We start from the raw sequence: 22,313 nt of genomic DNA, 5'->3' as shown, positions 1-22,313 counted from the left end.
CTGTGTTTCAACGACCTGCCCATCGCCATCTGTTCCCCACTCCCCTGCCCACCTCTATCTACAGCCTGCCTTGATGACCACAGAATCCCTCACCAACATGACAGTTTCATTACAGTGACTGATTCTTTTCTGCCACAAACTAACTCTTGCCTGTTGTTCCCAACTAACCTTCTTCCAAGAAATTTGAGACAAATAGCAATGATAAACTAATAACTTTCTTCAATTTTCAATTTCTTAATATGAAAAAGTTGCAAAGACACGTTCCACTGAGAAACATTCCCTCAATCACATGACTGACCTGCATCTACAGCAAACACCTTGGTCCTGCCCCACCCCCTCTCAACCAATGGTCTTCTGAAGCCACTGGAGCTGATATATGGACCTACACACTGTTTTGGTGACTATAGCGCATTTGCTTAGTTCAGTGGGGTAGAGCGCAAATCAGGCAGATTATTTGACCTCTCTGGACCCCCATTAGTACCATGGGGATATTAACAGATTCCACCTCACAAGACAGCTAAGAAGTAAATGAGTCGATAAACATAAAACAGTATATAAAGGAGTATTTGGAACACAGTAGGTGCCACATCAATTTGCCATCATTATTACTGTTTCTTTGCTGCCTGACAGATCCCAGAGGCCAGTGGCCACACCATCTTGCTTTCAGCTCTCCGCAGGCTCCTCACACCATGTTCTATCCATCTAAAGCAAAAATAGGGCAGCCCCAGTGGCACAGCGGTTTAGTGGTGCCTGCAGCCCAGGGCGTGATCCTGGAGACCCGGGATCGAGTCCCACATCAGGCTCCCTGTGTGGAGCCTGCTTCTCCCTCTGCCTTGTCTCTGCCTCTCTGTGTCTCCATGAATAAATAAATAAAATCTTTTAAAAAAATAAAGCAAAAACAAAGATACCTCTTTTTTTTGAAGGGGTGATGGGGAGGGGCAGAGGGAGAGGGAGAATCATCAAGCAGACTCCCCGCTGAGCAAGAGCCCCACACGGGGCTTGATCTCAGGACCCTTAAATCATGACCTGAGCTGAAATCAAGAGTCGGATGCTTAACCGACTGAGCCACCTAGGCACCCCTAAAGATATCTTCTTTAATCCGTTCTATCTGTTGCCCTTTCTCATTGTCTCTTCTTCACAGCGGAATTTTTGGTGAAAAAAGCATACAACTCTTGCTTCATCTATTTTCTCATCCATTCCCCTTTAATCCAATTACAACTGGCTTCTGCCCCCTGTCCCTCACCCCCAACTCTTTGAAATCCTGTGATTTGAGTCTTATATTTGGTCAGCACTTTGAAGTTATCTTGTCCTCTAGGCTGTATTGTTAGAGTTGACTATTGTCCATGCCTTGAGATTTTCCCTGCTTCCCTGAACCCTATATACTTTCTCTACCCACCCCCACTTTCCTCCCATTCCTCAGCTCTCTCCAGTCAGTCTGGAGACTCCTCTCCCTCCATTCATCCCTTAAATGTTGTTCCCCAGACATCTGGCTTGCCATTTTACCCTTATCACACAATCTTTCTAGACCATCTTGCATGCTTATATGGTAAGCAATAATTACTTACTAGACAATATTACTTCCAAAGTGGTACCTTAAACTCATAATTCCAACTATTCTCTTGACAGGTCTACCTGCACCTCAAATTCAACATGTATGAACTCATCATGAACTCATCATTGCCAAACCTCAATTTGTTCCTCCTCTGAAATTCCTTCTTGCAGTTAATGGCATCATCATCTTCCCAGTCATCACATTCAGAAACCTGGATGTCCTACTGGATTTCTTGTTTTCTCTCTCTCATTCCCATCATATGGTTTATCAACCAACCTCACTGATTTCTCTGATTCATTTCCTTCCTTTCATCCCAACTGCCTCAACTTTTCACTGGGTCCTCTTTCTCTGGACAAAGGAAAGAGCCACCTAACTAATCTTCCTGACCACAGTTTAGCCATACTGGTTCCAGGAGAATTTTTTTTAATAAGTAAAGATTTCTATTCCTTAATATCTCCTTAATAATTGGCCATTGGGATGCCTGGGTGGCTCAGCGGTTGAGCATTTGCCTTCGGCCCAGGGTGTCATCCTGGAGTCCCGGGATCGAGTCCCACGTCTGGCTCCCTGCAGGGAGCCTGCATCTCCCTCTGCCTGTGTCTCTGCCTCTCTCTCTCCTCTCTCTGCATCTCTCATGAGGAAATAAATAAATTAAATATTTAAAAAAAATAATAATTGGCCATTACTTACAGACTGACACCAAAACTTCTTAGCCTGGACCTAATGAAGTCTCCTCTGATCTATTTTCTGTCAACTTTCTTCACTTTTGGCTCCTACCTCTTCCCCAGATATGCCCTGGACACCATTCTTGCATAGCATCTTGCCTCTCCCAGGACCATGTTCTTTTATGCATCTGGGCCCTTGCAAACACTGTTTTCTCTCAACTCCCCTCCTCGCCCACAGACCCAAAGTAAGGGGGACAGATCACTAAGCATAGATTTCATGAGTGGCTTCCTCACAATCTGTATCCACTGATATGAAGAATTCCCAAATAAGAAAGAATACCGAGTTCCATGTACTCCATTCCAATATGTTGGGATTATAATAAGAAAGCCTCTGACCACTTAAATTCAAATGGCCCAAACAGACAACTTATCTTTGCCCTTCCCAGTTTACAACCCCTTCTGATATTGTCTTGATTGTGGCTCAGGAGGACAGCATGGCAGAGTAATTCAAAATGATTAAAGTAGGAAGTACCTCATTCACTCTGCATCTGTCCACATCCTAGAAAAATTATTTCAAGTTGCACCTAGCTATAATAATGAAGCATCTCAAGTCCACACATACTATGTGAATTGAGGCTTTGGCAAAGCTAGTTTTTAACCCTGTTTTCCACTCGACTTCTTGTTAAGCGCCCCTTTGCACATCCACTTTGCACATGGAAACCTCTCCTTTACCTAGAGCCACAGCTAGAAGGACTGCTAGTGATTTGGTGAATCACTGAGTAGAACTTTTTGTCAGGTAATCATGTACTCCTTCCTGGACATTGTTTGCCTAAGGTCATAGGAGTACTTATGAAATGTCAAGCCTTATTTCCTTATAGCCAAAGCTACAGATGATGTTGGGTCAAGAGAACATAATCCTTTTGAATCCTGGTGACTCTCCTTTCAGTCTCCTTTACTTTCATATTGAACATGATACTCATACACAGGAGACAAGATAGTTATGAACCTTCCATTTATTCCTAGTTAAATGATCTTTGGATCATATGAAGCACTAGGAGTTTCCCTCTCCCTGCCCCCTCCCTGTTACAAATTTGTTCTTTCTACATTCATCCCAATATATCATTTGAAAGGAGACAGGTGCTAACGTTTGACACCTTTCCAGGATTCCTCAGTTTTATTTACCAGATGCCATCCATGTTTTACTCACCTTCTTCTACTCATAACTTGAATTGCTTCTACTGCCTTCATTTTTAATTGTACCCTCTTCCCACTTGCAATAGCCTAGTGATCTATATCTGTCTCCTTCTAAGAAAGATTCAAATTCACAATCCTTATGAGAACAACCCCAATTAAACCATTATGTTTTAATTTTCCTTTTCTTTACTGGCTTTACTTATATCTATTTAATGTCATGCTTCTCAGCCTGCTCCCCCTTAGAAACACCTAGAGAGCTCTGTAAAAGATACTTATGAGCAGGACCATCCTCAGAGATCTGAGATGGTATCCTTGCACTGATATCCTTAAAGCTTGCCAAGGGATTCCAAAGGGCATCCAGAGTTGAAATCAATAGCAACTGTCCTTCATCGTCACTCTGCTCCAAGCACAGCCGAGACAGCATGATGCTACAATATCAGTGCATTCTTTTTAGCAATGACTTACCTGTGGGTCATTTCAGAACTGCCAAACAAAGACGTGCTATTTGAAAAAGCCCCTTCCTGATTCTGATATGTCCCTCTAAGGGGACTACCCCTTCATTACCTATATTGAAAATAGTTATTCTTGACAGCAGGTAAGTCTACATTCTTTCCAAAATACCTCATGGCTCTTTAAAACCTGGCCTCTGCTAACTTTTCCAGATATTTCCCTATACTTTCCCTTGTGCCACGCCGTTACAGAATCAAGCATACATTCAAATCTCACATTTTTATGCTTTTGCACATGCTATTTGCACTACTTAAAAACACCTTTTCTCTCCATTTTCACCTAGCAAAATCCCCAAAGGAAAATTCAGTCAAGTTCAGCTGAATCTTCTGGCTTAAACTTTTCTTGACTTCTCTTGACGAAAGTTTTTCTTTGACTTTGTCGCCAAAGAACTTGCTAGGTTCACATAACATTATAGCCATTTATGCTTATCTCTTTGTAAATCTAAAAGCGCCAGGCAGTTGGGGACCATGCCTTATTCATGTTTGAACATTGCACATTGCTTGGCTAGCTAGTGATCCATAAATGCTTATGGAATTGAATTATTTCCTTAGTTTTAAATATTCAGATTTCTTTGTGCCTCTGTATTACCCACACAACTAGACTTGCAGCTTCAGAAAAATTTTAAAACAGAATCACATGTAGTACTTCCTCTTTGACGGTCCCAAGCACAACATAAACTATGAGATTTCATAGTCGTATTGCCTACAAAATTCAAATAAAAGATCCAGGGTTGTTTTTTTCTTTTTTAGAGTGTGGGTATTTCTAAAAGTTGACATTCATTTTAATTTTAACAACTCAAAATACTGTAGATTAGTGTACTTTCCACAACAGTCTTAAAGGCTGATCCCAGAAGTATAATAAACTATCCAGTAGAACTGAACCACATTTGTGATTTTAATCTGATTAGGGACTGGACTCTAGGTAACTCCCCCAGCCTCCTCAGGGGCTGGTCCTTCCTTCCCCTTACCAAATCCTCACTATTTTTTAATATCCTTCACATTACCAACTACTCAGAGATATCATTGAAGGAACACACTGTACTGAAACCCAAGCAACAGAGGGAGTCTTTTGCTTCTCTGGTCCCCACAAACAAGGCTGTCAAAAAGAACGTGGAAAAGTGCCTGCTAATGAAAGACATCATGATGGTGCCAAACAATGTGGAAAAATCATCTGTTAGCATTCTGTTGTTATGAACAATCTCTCCCAGTGATGCTGCCAGGGCCAGTAAAAAATCAGGTTATCTACTATACAACTCGAGTAAGTCAGCCTTTTCCAGGGACTCTCCCAAATTCTACATTCGAGGCTGGGGAAAGTTAGAATATTCCCCGGGACTGCACAGAAGCACAACTGAAGCTTCACCACTTCGGAGAAGTAGAGTCTGAGCAGCCAGAAGGAAAGAAAACAGGGCTCAAGAGCATCAAGTGCCTCAAAGGGATGGAATTGGGGCCTTACAGAGTGCTCAGGTGAGGTGAGAAGACAGTGACTGTATGGCTTTGGATGTGCGCACCCTGGCTTTTCTATTTTGTTTTTGAAGGCTGCACAATGGCAGTTAGGGTTCCTGACAAGTGTCTCATGACACTTATTACTATAAAAACCAGTCTCTATTAACAACAACAACAAAAAAATGGCATCGGGCTTGACAAAATTCCCAAAAGCTAACAAAAGCTGGTTTTAATGAACTATTATCAATAATTTTTTTTTATTCTTATCAGAAATAAATCACATCATGTTATAACTAAGAGGCCATCTCAAGGACACTCAAAAACATGAGGCACATCTGATACATCAACGTAATTAGAACTTGCTAGGAGGAATAAATAAACAAACTGGGCAGGAAAAGGAGTAAAGAGCAATCAAAAGATAAAATGGCACTTAAGTTGACTTGGGAGTAAAACCCATTCTATGCAAAGCTGTAGAATACAAAGTTAAATTGCGCATGTAAAAATGGTGCTATCTCCAGTAATCGTCTACCATGCTGCTGCTCAGTCAAGATAGTGAGAGAAAAGAAACCAACATAAAGTAAGTGTGCTAGACGCCATGCCAGATGCCTTAATTTAATCCTTGCAACTCTGCAAGGCAGACAGTCTGGGGGATGTGTTAACTTCTGTAAGACCCCATATCTGGAAAATGGTGACAAAGAAACTTAAATCTGGTTGATAGTAAATTCACACTTCTTCCACTTTACCATTTTGAATTGACAGAAGCTAAAATAATAGTATTTCATAATAATGTTTAAAACTGAAAAACAGCTAACACACAATGTTAGTTTCAGGTATACAACCCAGTAATTCAACCACACTATATGTTCTACAGTGCTCACCACAGATGTTTAGCTACCACCTGTCACCAGACAATGCTTATTACAATACCATTGACTATATTCTCTATCCTGTTCCTTTCATCCTTCTGACTTCTTTATTCCATTACCAGAACCCTGTACCTCCCACTCCCCTTCACCCATTTCATCCATCCCCCCCCAAACCCTTCCCATCTGGTAACCATAAGTTTGTTCTCTGTACTTATAGGTCTGTTTGGTTTTTTGTTTTTTTAGATTAGACATGTAAGTATCACTACATAGTATGGGTCTTTCTCTGACTTTTTTCACTTGGCACAATACCCTCTAGGTCCATCCATGTTGTCACAAATATCAAGGTCCAGTTATTTTTTAATGACTCAGTAATAGTTCATTGTGTACCATGTCTTCTTTTCTTTAAGATTTATTTATTTATTCATGAGAGACAGAGAGAGGGGCAGAGACGTAGGCAGAGGGAGCAGCAGGCTCTTTGCAGGAGTCCCATGCAGAACTCAATCCCAGATCCTGGGATCATGACCTGAGCCAAAGGCAGACGCTCAACCGCTGAGCCATCCAGGTGTCCCTGTACCACGTCTTCTTTATCCATTCATCTATTGATGGATACTTGGGTCGCTTCCATATCTCATTTAAATAATGTTGCAATAAACAGAGGAGCATATATATCTTTTCAAATTAGTGTTTTCTCTTATATTACTATTTTTAATTTTCTGAGGAAACTCCATGTATTTTCCTATACTGGTTGTACCAATTTACATCCCTGCCATCAATGCACAGGGTTTCTTTTTGTCCACATCCTCACCAACACTTGTTGTTTCTTGTCTTTTTGATTCTAGTCATTCTGACTGGTGTGAGGTGATAGCTCATTATTGTTTTGATTTGCATCTCCCTGATGTTGAGCAACTTTTCATCTGTCTGTTGGCTAGTTGCATGTCTTCTTTGGGAAAATGTCTATTCAGGTCCTCTGCCCATTTTTAAGTCAGATTATTTGGGGGTTTTTGGTGTTGAGTTGTATAAGTTCTTTATGTATTTTTTATATTAACCCTTATTTTATACATCATTTGGAAATATCTTCTCTCATTCAGCGTGTTGCCTTTTCTTTTTATTGACAGTTTCCTTCACCATGCAGAAGATTTTAATTTTAGAGTAGTCCCAATAATGTAGTTTTGCTTTTGTTCCCCTTGCCTGAGGAGTCATATCTAGAAAAGTGTTGCTAAAGCCAATGTCCAAGACATTATTGCCTATGTTTTCTTTAAGAAGCTTTATAGTTTCATTGTCTTACATTAGATCTTTAATTCATTTTTAGTTTTTTTTTTTTTTTTTTTGTATTTGGTATAAGAAACTGGTCCATGATAATTATTGAGTAACAACATTACATACTACCTATGGCTTACAATGCATTTGTATTACATTAATGTTTATAATTATGCCAATGACCTCTGACAAGGCTGGTACTGTAACCGTTTTCCAGTTGAAAAAGGGTATAGAGACAGTAAGTAAACTGCCAATGAGATAAACTCAAATTTAGACCTTTTTGCTTTAGATTTTTTCACCTTATCCCAGATCCTCAGTTATTAATAATCCTTCCCATTTAAAATTCTCAAATTGGAATGCCAACACAAAAATAGAGATTTTTTTTTTGACAAAAGATGCTTTCTCAAAAATATTTAAAATATTTGCCCTCTATTCTTCTGGAAAAGAACTGAGTTTTTCTGTTTTTTTTCTGGAATTTCTATTCTGGAATAGATCTGAAGTTTTTTGGTTCCTAGGAAAGAGGAGAAGAAAGCACTGGCTGAGGGTCAAAAGATCTGGATTCTACTCCTGGTTATCTCAGTCATTAGCTACTTGTACTTCCAAATTTTTTTTACTTCCTGTCATCCTCATTTTATTAATATCTAAAATGAGAGATGTAAAATACTTAGTAAGTTTTCCTTTAGTTCTAAAATGCTAATAATTTTCACACCCAAGACTTTATCATATCTCTTTCCCTCAAAACTTCCTAGAATAAAGCATGAGAAAGACTTAAAGCACAATATTATCTAAGCCATATAGGGTCCCAACTCTCATTATTAATGCAAATGTACACATGAGGTCAAACAGACTCATTTAGGTGCTCTGAAAACACACTAGTGGCTCAATTTGCTGTTTCGATGAGGTCATGCTTTATTTTTGCAATCTTAGGTTACTCTGAGGATTCAGGAATATACTTCAAAAATAAACAAATATAACCATGGATCATCATCCAAGGAAATAGTGGGGAAGGAAAACAAAAAAAAGTTTGAAATCTGGACTGAGGTTCCTACCTGGGAAACAAAACAAAACAAAACTTAATTGTACCCAGAGTGCTCTTGTGGAATAAAAGAAAAAAAAATCATTACTCACAGGGGATTCTGGTAACATTTTATTTCTAACTTATTAACATCACAAAATGTAGGGTAAGTCACAGAATGGATATACCTTGGGATATCCACGAAAATGATTTTCAGACTTCATTTTCACAAAAATTAAATCTAAATTTAATGAGCAAACCCAAGACTGCACGTTTTTGGGCAACGAGCCAAGACACTAACTCCTCTATTAAGAGAGAGGACTTGGAATTTTATGTTGTATTATTATCACCACTGGAACTACAGCCAGTCCAATAAGGTATGTACGACCCATTGAAGAGTACACGTGAGCTTAGAAGCAACAGATGGTAAATACTGATCCTCAATGTGGCGACAAACTGAGGTTCCTCAAGTAAGTATAGCAATTACTTTACTGTTTCCTTCTCAACTCATGAACTGTCTATGAAGGGACACCATTTTATGGCCAATGTCAACCTGTCCCATAGTATCATTTTGGAAACTATAAAGTGGATTCCTCAATTACGTTTGCCACACCTACTACCCAACCTTATATATTTTTTTTTTCCTTGAAGTGAGAAGTGATAGTAGGTCACTTAAATAGTGTTATCAAATGGGAGCAAGTGAGGGGGGGCTAGCTGTTGAGTTCTGTCTGGTACTAAAAGTAAAGGTGACACTTATGCATAAACTCTGGGATTAACGATTAGAAAAAAGTTTCCACATCTTTTCCAAAGCATAGTTCTCTGATAGCAAGGAAGAGATCAGGGCATGATTGTGACAAATATCTACTTATGGACTTAAACTTCATAGTGGTAATATATGAACCAGACAGACTGTATCTCACTTTTACCAAAGTCTGACTACCATCTAATATTCAAATAAGCTTTAATGAGCATCTATAATGCATCAGATCTTGTGAAAAAAGTCAGAGAAATGACATTAATTAAGAAACAATCCATGCTTTGAGACATTCTGGCTGAGAAGAAATATTTGTGAGTTATTCCCAATTTTTAAGACAGCTGAGCTGTATGGATTTTACATTATTATTATTGACACATAACATTTTCCTTGAGAACTAAAAAAAACCAAGGACCATAGTTGATTTGTCCAGCAAAGATATCCCAGGTTATTCATGTTGCTTTTACTACACAAGAACAGGCCACTCCGGGCCTAAACACTTAAAACTAACCTCTCGGAATATATTTTCAATGAGTAAGCCGGAGGATTTGGCTTCCTACCTTAACATTTTGAATAAATGACCAATGATGTGTGCCTAGGCCACAACCACCTTCTCCTTGCCACTTCGAGTCTTCCTAGGGATTAGTCACTTGATAAATCTGCCATTGAATGGATTTAAAATTATAGGCTAATCGACAAGGAAAACAAACAAGAGGGTTTACATGTTTTTCATTAAGATCTGGGCTCTGGCCTAGGACATGTCCTCTAAGGAAGCTAGGAAGGGAAAGGTCTTAAATTTCCAAAAATTGCTCACCCCAGCCAAAAGGCACACTCATTATACAAGATATAAATTGAGATGCCAGAAAAGGGCTCACAAAATTAGGGATAGTCTTCGTTCTCTAAGTAATAGACCCAAGGAGAAATATTTTCTACTATAATTGGAGAGACTGGGTCAGGTAATGGAAAAAACACTAAAATAGCGGTCAGAGTGCCTGGATTTAGTTCAGCATAAGATTGCTGTAGAACCTCAAATTCCCATCTTATCTCTGGCTATTGTCTTCATCTGTAAAATAATCAGGTTAGAAAAAGATCAGAAGGCTTACAAACCAGGTATCTTGGGATCCATGGAGGTATCTAAGCAGTTCTGCAAACACTTAGTTATAATGCTATTTTAAAAGGATATTTAACCTAAGAACAAGATTAGCCTTTAAGAAAGACATAAAGTTATATGAAAAAAAATATACCCATTTCAATACTAATGGCACATCTAGTACTAAGGTATTTGGCTTTGTTTACGTTTTTCCGGCAATCTGGAATACAAAGTTTTCCCTGACATATTTCAGGATCTGTTTGGATGTTTTGAAGACAAATTTCATTGATTAGGAAAGTTGTAACTCTACACTGGTCTCGCTTTTAAAATTCAAGCTTGCACTTATACATGCAGGTATATCGCTACAGCAGAGTTAACATATTTAATTAAGCAGAGCCAAGGCTCAGGTTCATCAGCTCTGTGCAGGCTCCTACATTGGCAAACCAGTCTGTTGTTTGATAAAAAGCAAAAGAATGAGCAGAAAAACAGGCGATTCTGGCACTTATTTTCATAATTGATGCTTTTAGACAGAGTGATGTGAATGATTAAAAATAACTGCAGCCATTTTTAATTGTCACTAATTCAACTGTAAAAATTCCCTGCAATTCATATTTCAATCTTAGGTATTGTTTTAACTGAATGCAACCTTAGGATTCTAAGGGAAATTTTTTAAATTGCTCCCATTTTTAACTATATATTTTATAAAATGTGATTTTTTTGTGATTTTATTTTAGTAAAATAAAAAAAGTAATTGGATGCTATGGTTAATATAAGACTCAAAACTTAAAACTCCTAAATTCAAGTTTGTGTTTATCAAAAAAGCATCTTCATGAAAACATGTAAGAGTACCTTTATGATCCTGGATTAGACAGAGTTTTTTTTTTTAATTGAAGTATAATTAACATGCAGTGTTATATTAGTTTCATATGTATAATACAGAAATTCAACAATTCTATACATTACTCAGTGCTCGACATAGTAAATGTACTCTTAACGAGGTCTTAAATATGCCATCAAAAGCAAAATCCACCACAAAAATTGGTAAATTGGAATTTTTCAAAAGTCCAATTTTTGCAAGGCAGTGTTAAAATAAAACATAAGCCTCAGACTGGGAGAAAATTTTCTGCAAATTACGTATCTGACAAAGACTTGTACCTAGAATGTAAAAAAACTTTCAAAACAAAAATTAAATTAAGGAGGACACATGATGAGATGGGCACTGGGTGTTATATTATATACTGGCAAATTGAATTTAAATAAAATTTAAAAAGAAATTAAAAAAAATAACCTCCTCCTTCCAGGATGGAAGGATTCAAACAGATTCAAATAGCACATGAAAGAAGATACATGAATAACATTTATGCACACAAAAAAGATGCTCAACATCCCTTATCTAAACCACAATGAGATACCACTACATATTTATTGAAAGGAAGGGAGAGAGAGGAAGGAAAACTGACGTATCTGACAATATCATGGACTAGTGAGGATATGAAGCAACTAGGACTCTCCTAGGTGACCAATGGGAACGTAAAATGGCACCCCCACTTTAGAAAACAATTTCCCTGTTCCTTATAAAGCTAAATACACACTTTTTCCATGTTATCCAACAATACCACTTCTAAGTATTTGCCCAAGCGAAATGAGACATCTTAAAATGAAAATCCATATACATATGTTTTTAGCAGCTATATTAATAGTCACTCATGATTATTCTTGTGGGTCAACTTGACTGGGCCACTGGGTGCCCAGTAATTTGGCCAAACATTTTTCAAACTGTTCTTTGAGGGTGTTTTTAAATGAGATTAACATCTGAATCAATCAGTAGACTAAAGCAGACTGAGTAAAGCAGGTTGCTTTCCCTAATGGGGATGGTACTCACCATCCATTCAAGTTTAAGGCCTGAATAGAACAAACTCCTCCTAACTTCCTTTGAACTGAGACTTTAGCCTCTTCCTGCCTTGGAATGGAATCATCAACACTGGCTCTTCCTTGGATCCCAAGCCTGTTGGTCTTCAGGCTGAAGTATGGCACCCATTCTCCGGGTCTCCAACATGTCAACTCACCTTGGAGATATTGGGACTTGTCAGGTTCCATAACTGCATGAGTCATTCCTGAAAATAAATCTTTCTCTATATACACATATACACTCAATTATTTTAGTTTAGTTTAGTTTAGTTTATTATTTTATTTATTTTCTTGTGGAGAACCCTAGCACTTTGCCAAAATTGGAAGCCACCCAAATGTTCTTCAATAGGGAAAGGATAAACAAATGGTGGTACATGCACAAAGTAAAATCTACTCAGAAATAAAAAGGAATGGAATACTCTTAGGTCCAACAATATGGATGAACCTCAAAAGTGTTAAGAAAAGAAGCTGGGGGATGCCTGGGTGGCTCAGTGGTTAAGCATCTGCCTTCAGCCCAGGGTGTGATCCTGGAGTCCCGGATGGAGTCCCGCATTGGGCTCCCTGCATGAAGCCTGCTTCTCTCTCTGCCTATGTCTCTGCCTCTCTTCTCTCTCTCTGTCTCTCATGAATAAATAAAAAAAATCTTAAAAAAAAAAAAAAGGAAAGAAGCTGGACTCAAAAGGCCACATACTATATGACTCCATTCATATCAAAATCTGGGAAAGTCAAGGCTATAGGACAGAAAAAGCAGAAATGGTTGCCAAGGGCTTGAGGTCAGGAGAGAGGATGTTTTCCAAGGCACACAGAAAAATTTTCTGTGGTGATGGAATGTTCTATGTCTTCATTGTGGTTATGGTAACATGACTGCATGGTTTTGTCAAAACTTGTACACTATAAAGGGTGATTTTTAGTGTGTTTAAAAGAATCTCAAATTTAAAAAGCATCTTACAGATTGACATTATAATAATATGTACACATTTGTATAAATTTAAAACTGTAAAATAAATACATACTAATAAAATGCCACCTATCAGTTGGGCTTCCAAGCAACTTTGTTGTGTTTGAGAAGACATTACTACAGACACAGAGTAAAATGAGTCCCAAAAACATCTAAAGAAGTCCCTAGAACAAAGGTCTAACTTCCCTAACATAAAAGTTTAACCTTTCTCATCAATGCTATAGCATTTTCACACTTGTGGCCCAGGTTCTGGAACTTTCTCTGTCTAGGTCAGGGCTCAGATGGGGTTAGTGGTGACCATCTAAGACAGTACCACTACATTCAGCATCATTCTCATATCAACTGCTATGTGACAACACATCCAGGGAGCAAGCAACGTCTATTAAGAGCTCAGAGATTGGGAAGGATGTTACATTGCCTTTAACACTGTGATGTCTCATTACTTCCCCTCTGTCAGTCTCTTTCCTATCACATTATTTATGACAAGTCTGATTTTCTCATTGTAATTGATCATGAAGTGTTTTCAAGGATACCAGTTCCTACTTCTCTGCTTCGGTAAGTAAAAAGACCTAACAACGTCTTCTATTCTTAGGTCAACATGAAGAATTTTCTCTATTAATGTTTTTTTCTAATGTTACCTCCAAGGAAGGATCAGGGCATTAGGAAAGTGTGCTTTGGGTTTGCAATAGGTTGATAGGTGGTGTCTCTGTGACTAGAGGGAAAAAACCAAAACGATAAAAATGGTCTATTCCACAGGACTATTAGAGCAGCTTCCTCTTTTATTCACAGGATCTCCAAGACATAAGGGGCCTATGATCCCATCAGTGTTATAGGCTGGCAAATTCTATTCTGTAAAACAAGGATCACATTTTCTCTCTTGCTTCCCAATATACTTTTCATGGAAGGTGAAAGAATCTCAGAATAATGTACCCAGGAGAAATCAAGAATAACTGACTGAAAAATACTCCAGAGTTTATTTAATATTGGATACAATTAATATGTATATGCCTGCTTAGATGGTGACCTTAGAGAAACAGATGAACATAACGCAGTTAAATAAAAGTCAACCTTATTTTCTAAATTAAAGGCCTTAAGTAGGATCCAAATACCCTGAGCATGAACATTCAAATGCACTAGAATTGTATCATTTAACAAAAAGCTAGGATATCGCTATGTACAAGACACAATGTTTATGTCAAAGTTCTTCTCAAGCAATATTTTGCATATTCATTGACACATATCTCTCTTGCCTTTTTACCTCTACCTAAAAAGTGCTTGAGTCCTTCTTCTCAAATGTGCCCCCTTCTCACAAATAAGAGAACATGTGCCTTAACTCTACCCCATCCTCAAGAAAAAAAATCTCCCGTTATGTTCATTGACAAGTGTTGCTCTAAAAGATTTGCAGTTGTCAGCTGTATTTGCATTTTTACCATATTCTTTGTGTACTTTCTCAAAATCCAGTCTCAGTCGCCACCATTTTACTGAAAAGGCTCATGAAAAACCACTGTTAATGGCTTCCTGAATTACTCCATTTGGTGGATTTTTCCTCCATCTCTTTTGGGGCTCTGCAGCTGAACTTAAGAGTACAACACCCAGGTCCTCTTCCTACCGTGCAATCACTCTACCTACTGCTACCTTCCCTTCCTCCTTCCATCTTCCAAGTACCTCAATTACATTAAGTTAAGAGGACAAATGTTTTCATCTCCCCTTTTCACTGATGTAGTCCTAGAGCCACGAGTAGTGTCTGTCCTGCCAGGAACTACTCTCAGGGGTGCCCATGCAATACCTTTTACAAATATGATGAAAGCTCCCTGACTTGTATGATTACTGCTATTATCTCTTAACTAGGTCCTGATAAGTGCATTGCTGATGTGAGACTGTGTTCTTTCCAACAAGCCTCATGAAATTCCTAAGTCCAAAGTTTTAGGTCCATCTCCATCCAGACCTGATTAACTCTGTCTCATTCAGTGGACATCCAAACTGAGTTACTTTATAATAAGCACAGGACCTACATGGGGGTCAACAAATTGACCCCAAATTAGTCAAAATTAACATTCTACACCAAAAATGTTAATAATGCCATTGTTTTGAATACACACTTTTATTGGTATGCGTTTTTATAGTTCCAAACATCTTTACACCTTAAAATCATTAAGTGATTAAGTGAAGTCATAAATATGAGTTATCTCATGTGTATTCAAATGTTGTGACTTATTTTCCAATCTTCCTTCACCAGGATAGACACCAAAGTGATGGGGTCATAGAAATGCCTTGATTGACAAGAAGTCTTGAAACAGCACCTGTGACGATGTGAGTGACTGGTTTATTCTTCAAGGTGGCTAGGCTCTTTCTGAGTTTCTGTATACAAGCAATCAAGTTTACTAAACATCTCCAGCTACAGATCGATCTACCTAGGAAGGGGCAGAAATATTTCTAGAGCCGTGCTTGCTTCATTTGGGATCCTTGTAATTGAGGTTGACAGGAAACAAGTGACAAAGCACATCTGTAATACCTATTCTTGAAAACAGAGAGACCTAGAATAATGGTCAGGGAATTCTAAAAGTTCACAGAGAAGGTCCCCTGACTAGGGGGCATCAATACACATCATTTTTAGAAACAGTTTTGGCAAAGTATTACACTGATTAATTTGAGCTCACAAAGATCTGATGTAATATTTAAAAACAGATCTCTTCTTTGTGTAAACATGGATTAAGAAAAATGTAAATCCCCCATGTAGGTTTATTTTTTTATAAGAATATTAATTATATATTTATAAATCTAGGGTGCTGAATGCCTTTAACAGTTATGATAATAAATGGAATTTGGTAGAACATTTATTCCAATTACTAGATGTTTAACGATACTTGGAACATCAAGATGCATGTGAAATTATACTCAAGTATGAGGCACACGATAACTTGGAAAAGATCAGATCTCATTTTGACTTGTTTTCTCTTGGAATATAGACAAACCACATTCTTGTTTTCCTCCTGCACTACCCCCCTTATCCCCACCAAACTTAGATTAAACTATATTACTTTTGATTGATAGTCATCTCCATAATTTGTGCTTTTTGAAAGGATAATTGTTACAAGAATTACATTTTTCAGTTTTCCAGGAATTACACGATATGAATTTAAATCAGAATTCTTATTTCCTAAGTGATCAAACACTGAACATAATTCATGAAATGTTTTCAAAATAAATGTTTAACTGTTCTGTGCAAAGCTTAAATGTCACATCAAATTTAGTTTGACAGGGGGCTGAAATGGCTATAATTTTCTCTCCACCAATTTTTCTATTTTAGACATTACAGCTACACGTATTAATAATGTGAAAAGGTAGGGGCACTATTACTTGAACACTCATACATAATTTCTTCACAAGTCATTCAAAAGTTAATAACTAAATACACAGGTTAAGGATGACACAGGACCAGCTATATCATGTCTATCAAACCCCATGACTGCTGTAGTGTTTTATACCAACAACATGCCACTATCTCATGGAATGTGTTTGTCAGCTACAAGAGCTTGATCCTGCCAGTTTTATGCCATGCACCCTTCATGAGAACATGAACTGGCTCCATTCTAAATAACTACAAACTACTTACACTTAAATATTTAGATTACTAGGAATCTCAATGTTGGACCATCACCTTCCCCTCACCACACATTGGAGCAATAGAAAGCTTTCTGACTACATGCCGTTGAATACAGTATTAATACACATATGAAACAGATTAGAATGGTGGAGGTGTTTGGAAGAAAGGAATTTTGATTTTTATAAAGATGGACATGAAGATCATTCTTCTTGGTCCAAATTTACTACATGAAAACATTCCACAGTCTCAAATATGGTTGCCAAATATAAAAGCAAATCACTTCTCAATCACTTTCTTTTACTTTCCTTTATATGCTTTTCATATTTTCGTATCAACATAACAACAGGTAAGAATAAAAGTATAGAATTAAACCCAAATAAGATGTACCTGTGAGGAAAGCACCTAACAGTCCAGTATTCAAAGTTGGAGCTTATAAAGAAGGAAACATTTGTCTGTTTCTGGATATAATTGGTTTTATAAAAGCTACTTTTTAGGGGGTTTGCTATGCAAAATCTTCCAGCAACATTCACATCTCCTCAGTACTGGTTTTGAAAAATAATCTTTTGTTGGGCATTTGGGTGGCTCGGTCGGTTAAGCATATCTGTCTTTGACTCAGGTCATGATCCTAGGGTCCTGGGATTGAGTCCCACATTGGGCTCCCTGCTCAGCAGGGAGTTTGCTTCTCCCTCTCCTTCTGCCCCTCCCCCACTGCTCGCATTCTCTCTCATGCTCTCTCAAATAAATTTTTTAAAAATTTTTTTAAAAATTTATTTATGATAGTTACACAGAGAGAGAGAGAGAGAGAGGCAGAGACATAGGCAGAGGGAGGAGCAGGCTCCATACACCAGGAGCCCGACGTGGGATTCAATCCCGGGTCTCCAGGATTGCGCCCTGGGCCAAAGGCAGGGGCCAAAGGCAGGCGCCAAACCGCTGCGCCACCCAGGGATCCCGTAAATAAATACTTTTTAAATAAATAAAATTTGAAATAAACATTTTCTTATGGCAGAAACCTTTTCTTTGGTTGCAGGTTAGAGGGAAAAAATGTAAAATAATTCCAAGAGATACTCCTGATAGCTGGCAGCCTCTGCCTCTCCCCCTCCTTTTTTAGAAGATAATTAGGTTGCTAATGAGCAAGAAGTGAGTGATGCTGTAGGAGTCCAATGTTTGAATCTAAGTGACAACAGAGTTACTTTGGCCACTGATCCCTATCTCACAAGTCTAGAAAATCTCCTATGAAAATTATAAATGAATCTCTCAAGCTCTATTTATAAATCCTGGGTACAATTTGAAATCTGCAGAGACAAAAAGAGAGGAAAGGAGGGGGGAAAAAGTATTAGACAACCTTCTGACCTCAGAAAGGTGATGGCAGGCAAAAAGTTGAAATTGAATGAGATATTTGGAAGAGGTTGCCTTATTTTCCTCCAATTGACTTGTCCATTCTTAAAAGAATTATGTTTAATTTTGTTGGTGTGTTCAAAGATTTTGGTTTTTTTTTTTTAAGATTTTATTTATATATTCCTGAGAGACACAGAGAGAGAGGCAGAGACACAGGCAGAGGGAGAAGCAGGCTCACTGCGGGGAGCCCGATGCGGAACTCGATCCCAGGACCCCAGGATCACGCCCTGAGCCGAAGGCAGACCTCAACCACTGAGCCACCCAGGCATCCCCAAAATTTTGGTTTTAAACATGTTCTGTTACACCTTTGCATACTCTCAGTATGCAATGAGAGCCACCATCCACCACTACTAATGACCACACATTCACCGTAATTTGTTTCAACGTGCAACATCTAATAAATGTGCATCTAAGATGATGAGAAACAGAGAGTATTCTCCCAGTAGAAAACCATAAGTTGTCAAAATTATGTTTTGAAAACGTTCCAAGAACATAGTTTTCCTAGTATAATTCTCCCATGTCTCTAAATGTGAAAAATACTGCCTGCAAAATCACTTTAGTTTAAATCTAGTTCCACTATGGAGGAAGAAAAAGGGAAAACCAATCAGCGGTTAATTTATGCACTAATGCATGTATTACTGTGATAGAAGATTCATCTGTTTGCTATTTATTGAAGGTTTATGTCAATCTTATGTTCGGCACAGAAGGTAAAGGAGAGACAATATCTCTGCTTTCAAGATTGTAAGATGAGAAAAAGTCTTATTAAATGCCTGGGTCAGGTATAAAGAGCCAAGGGGTTGAGCAGGGAGCCCTGGGAAATCAAGAGATGGTTTCATATATGATGAGGAGCCCTTCCTGGGCTGCAAAGGATTGGCAAAGGTGGAATGGCAGATTGTGAATAATCCAAGTAAAAGAAGGCAGAGTGATGGGAAAGCATATGAAAATAGTGGAATAAAGGACTAGTTAGAAGTTTGAGTATGATTTTAAAAGGTCTGAAATACCACACACTAAGAACTTTGAACTCGATAAAGAATAGTGAACCACTAAAGGTGGGAAAGACAGAGAAACAACAATCTCTAAGTAATTTATAACATGTCTTGAATATAGGCAATATCTAAGGGCCTAAATTAGAAGAAGAGCCTAAACAGAAGCTGAGTGCCAAGGAACAAGTATATGTAAGAGACTATGGAGCTAAAATGATCCTAATTTAGCAATCCACAAGATACAGAAGCTAAGCGTGAAGTTGCCAAAGATGGCTGAGATTTTGTACCTGGACTCTTACTCTTAGGAGAACAGTGGAACCTTAAATATATAGGGCAGCCCCCCAAAAGACTGTTTTATGCTGTGTTTGTATTGGGTGGGGGAAAAGTCAGAAGGAGACAAGTAGACGAGTCTTTTCAATCCTGGGATTGTAAGAATTGATGCACTGGCTTCAGAAATTTTAAATTTTGAGATACTGAAACCAGTTCCCAGGGCAGATTTTCCAGCAAAAAAACGAGAACTTTTCCTGGAGCTGGAACTCAGGGAAACATTTGAATGCAAACAAATAGCTCTAAAAAAGACTTTACATACAGATAGCAGTCAATGAAATATTTTTTTTAAAAAAAATGTTATTTATTCATGAGAGACACAGAAAGAGAGGCAGAGACATAGGCAGAGGGAGTCCCCCCACCCCCCCACCTGCGATGTGGAACTTGATCCCAAGACTCCAGAATGACAACCTGAGCCAAAGGCAGATGCTCAACCATTGAGCCACCAATGTGCCCCAGCCAATAAAATCTTTAAGAGACAACTCATGGAAGGTCAGGTAACTAAAGGCTACCTTTCTCAGGGTCACATTTGGGGGATGCTGTGGAGGCAGGGCTGGGGGGAAGCAAAGAAGATGGAGAAGCATACTCAAAGGAGGAGGAAAAATGAGAATGCAGTGTCCTAGAGGTCAAGGGAGGAGATCCGAGAAGGACCTCAACACTGACACTCGATTTAGAATCCAAGCCAATGAAGACCAATAGGGGACCAACAGCAGGAGATAATTACTTCATCTGTGGTCTTAGCCGTTTCTTTTCGTACGTATGGAGGCCAAAGTTTAAAACGAGGCAATGAAACAAAGGTGTGCATAGTCTAGAGATGAAGGCACACATTCTTTTTTATTTTCTGCTTGTCTTCTATGCCCTTTCCCTTTTCCCCTAAAGCTAATTCAAATTCCTGGGTTTCTGATTGCACCCTTTCCTGTGTTCTCCAGGAACGTTTCCTTAATTTGCTCCTCTCTGGCTGGCTCTCCCCTTTACCTACTCAGGTCTCCTATTGAAAATGCACAACTACTCAGGCTGGTTCTATGCATAATCTATGCCTAGTGCATATCCGTTCTTCTCATTGCATAGCAACTTCACAAACATTAGCCTAGGTAATCTGAATCCTACCTGTGGTAAGGTAGGATCCCCATTTTGTAGACTGTCCCAAACCACAATCATGGAGGTATCCACTAAGACTCAAGACTGGATCTTCTGTCAAGCCTCATGTTCTTTCTCCTATGCAGAGCTGTCTCCAGATATGTGTCAAGATGTCGGCAGTAGACTCTGTTTCTGTCTAAACATTACGAAGTACCTGGCTTGCTGTCAGAGACCAAACGTTAAATGGCTGAAATAGCTTGATAGATTGTGTGAAAATTTTATGGTCCTTCTGTCAGACACCATAATTTACTATCACATAATACACAGAAGAATCAAAAGAAACCATCCCACAAGGGCAAACAATGTGGAGGCGGTGGCCCTTTGACACTCTAAGGCCACAGGCATTATATGGATCCAATAAGAAAGCTGCTTCTACGAGTGAGAAAACAACCTCTTGATCTTGCAAAATGTTTTTGGACACCTAAAGGCTCTTTTATTACTGAGGCTGATTAAAATGAAAAGCTTAAACGACTAAAATGTTCTTTTTGATGAGTTTTTGCCATGAACCTTGGACCCTGTAGTCCAGTGGGATTGGAGTCCTTTGATCCTAGGCACTCACATAAATTCAGAGTCATAAAACAACATTGGATTTGATTTTACTAGTGTGGCTGATGTTGCCAGATTTGTAATGCAATCTTGTTTTCTCCCCTCCTCAGTTTTTGGGCCCATCCACCTTTATTTTATAGCCAAAGGAAAGGAGTTTCCATTTGTCTTTGGCAATCAAGCTCCAAGAGTGAGCCACTACTCTAGAATGCCGGAATTCCGGAGAAAAATAATGATACTGTATTATATTCATCAACATCAGAAGAAAAAAAAAAAACACATCAGAAGAATCACTGTTATTTTAGGTGCTGAAAATAAAATATCAAAAAGCCCATTTTCCGGATGAAAATACTTACAGATTTTCACTACTTAGGAGTTAGAGGATAATGTGGCTGAGAACTATATGACAAGTCTGAAGTAGGAAGAATATCAGATTTAGTGTTCATAAATTTCTAGCAAGACTAACTGAAAATTAATTTAAAAAAAATAAAAAGATCCCCAGGTTATCTATTAATGAGTGGCAGACCTCATCTTAGCTTTCAAACCTCATTTACCTAAAAAAACCCCAAACCGCCCCCGCAAAAACAAAACAAAACAAAACAAAACAAAACCTGCTATCTATGGAAGAAGTAAAAGAAATATTCAGTGAGACATTTAACAAAAGATATGCCATAAATAAAACTTATATGTTTAATTCACTTCCATTCCCAATCTTTTAATGATTTTCCATTTAATCCCCTTTTAATGATCTGTACCACAATATTCCTATAACTTCTAATTCCAGAAATGAAGGTTTTACTATAAAAGGTCTGAGGGAAGACAAGCACAAATACTTTTACAGAGACCAAGTGATCAATAGTGGGTCACAACTGTTCATTTTTTTATGGAGTAAAACAGTAGTTTGGACTCAGAAAGATCAATGACATACTTAGCCTTTTCACTAGAGCAGGGAATACTAATTTTAGGTTGGATAAACAGTTTACAGTATTTTTTTATGGCTTGCCTGAAGGCTGGGAAATTGTTCACCAGAATAATTCTGTAAAATAACATGGGGCACAAGGGTCACGATAGGTCTAATTCGAATTTGAAAAGAGTTACCAGAGAATACAGTGTCAC

General features: G+C 38.3%; 1 protein-coding gene and 1 long non-coding RNA gene across 27 annotated transcripts in view; one reads left to right on the top strand and one right to left on the bottom strand.

Annotated features, from left to right (window-relative positions):
• The window catches only part of FMN1 (formin 1), a 433,877-nt gene that overhangs the window by 216,594 nt on the left and 194,970 nt on the right, over positions 1-22,313 (bottom strand). The gene's annotated exons all lie outside the window — the stretch shown is intronic.
• The window catches only part of LOC112676190 (uncharacterized), a 103,039-nt gene that overhangs the window by 44,313 nt on the left and 36,413 nt on the right, over positions 1-22,313 (top strand). For both annotated transcript variants that reach the window (XR_004810803.2, XR_007407476.1), the window contains exon 3: positions 15,445-15,518. This is a non-coding gene — a long non-coding RNA (uncharacterized LOC112676190). The remainder of the gene's footprint in view (positions 1-15,444; positions 15,519-22,313) is intronic.

The sequence above is a fragment of the Canis lupus genome, chromosome 30 (genome assembly GCF_003254725.2).
Source record: "Canis lupus dingo isolate Sandy chromosome 30, ASM325472v2, whole genome shotgun sequence".
NCBI classification, from domain to species: domain Eukaryota; kingdom Metazoa; phylum Chordata; class Mammalia; order Carnivora; family Canidae; genus Canis; species Canis lupus.
The sequence above is the reverse complement of the archived record's forward strand: the minus strand, read 5'-3'. Positions and strand labels throughout refer to the sequence as shown.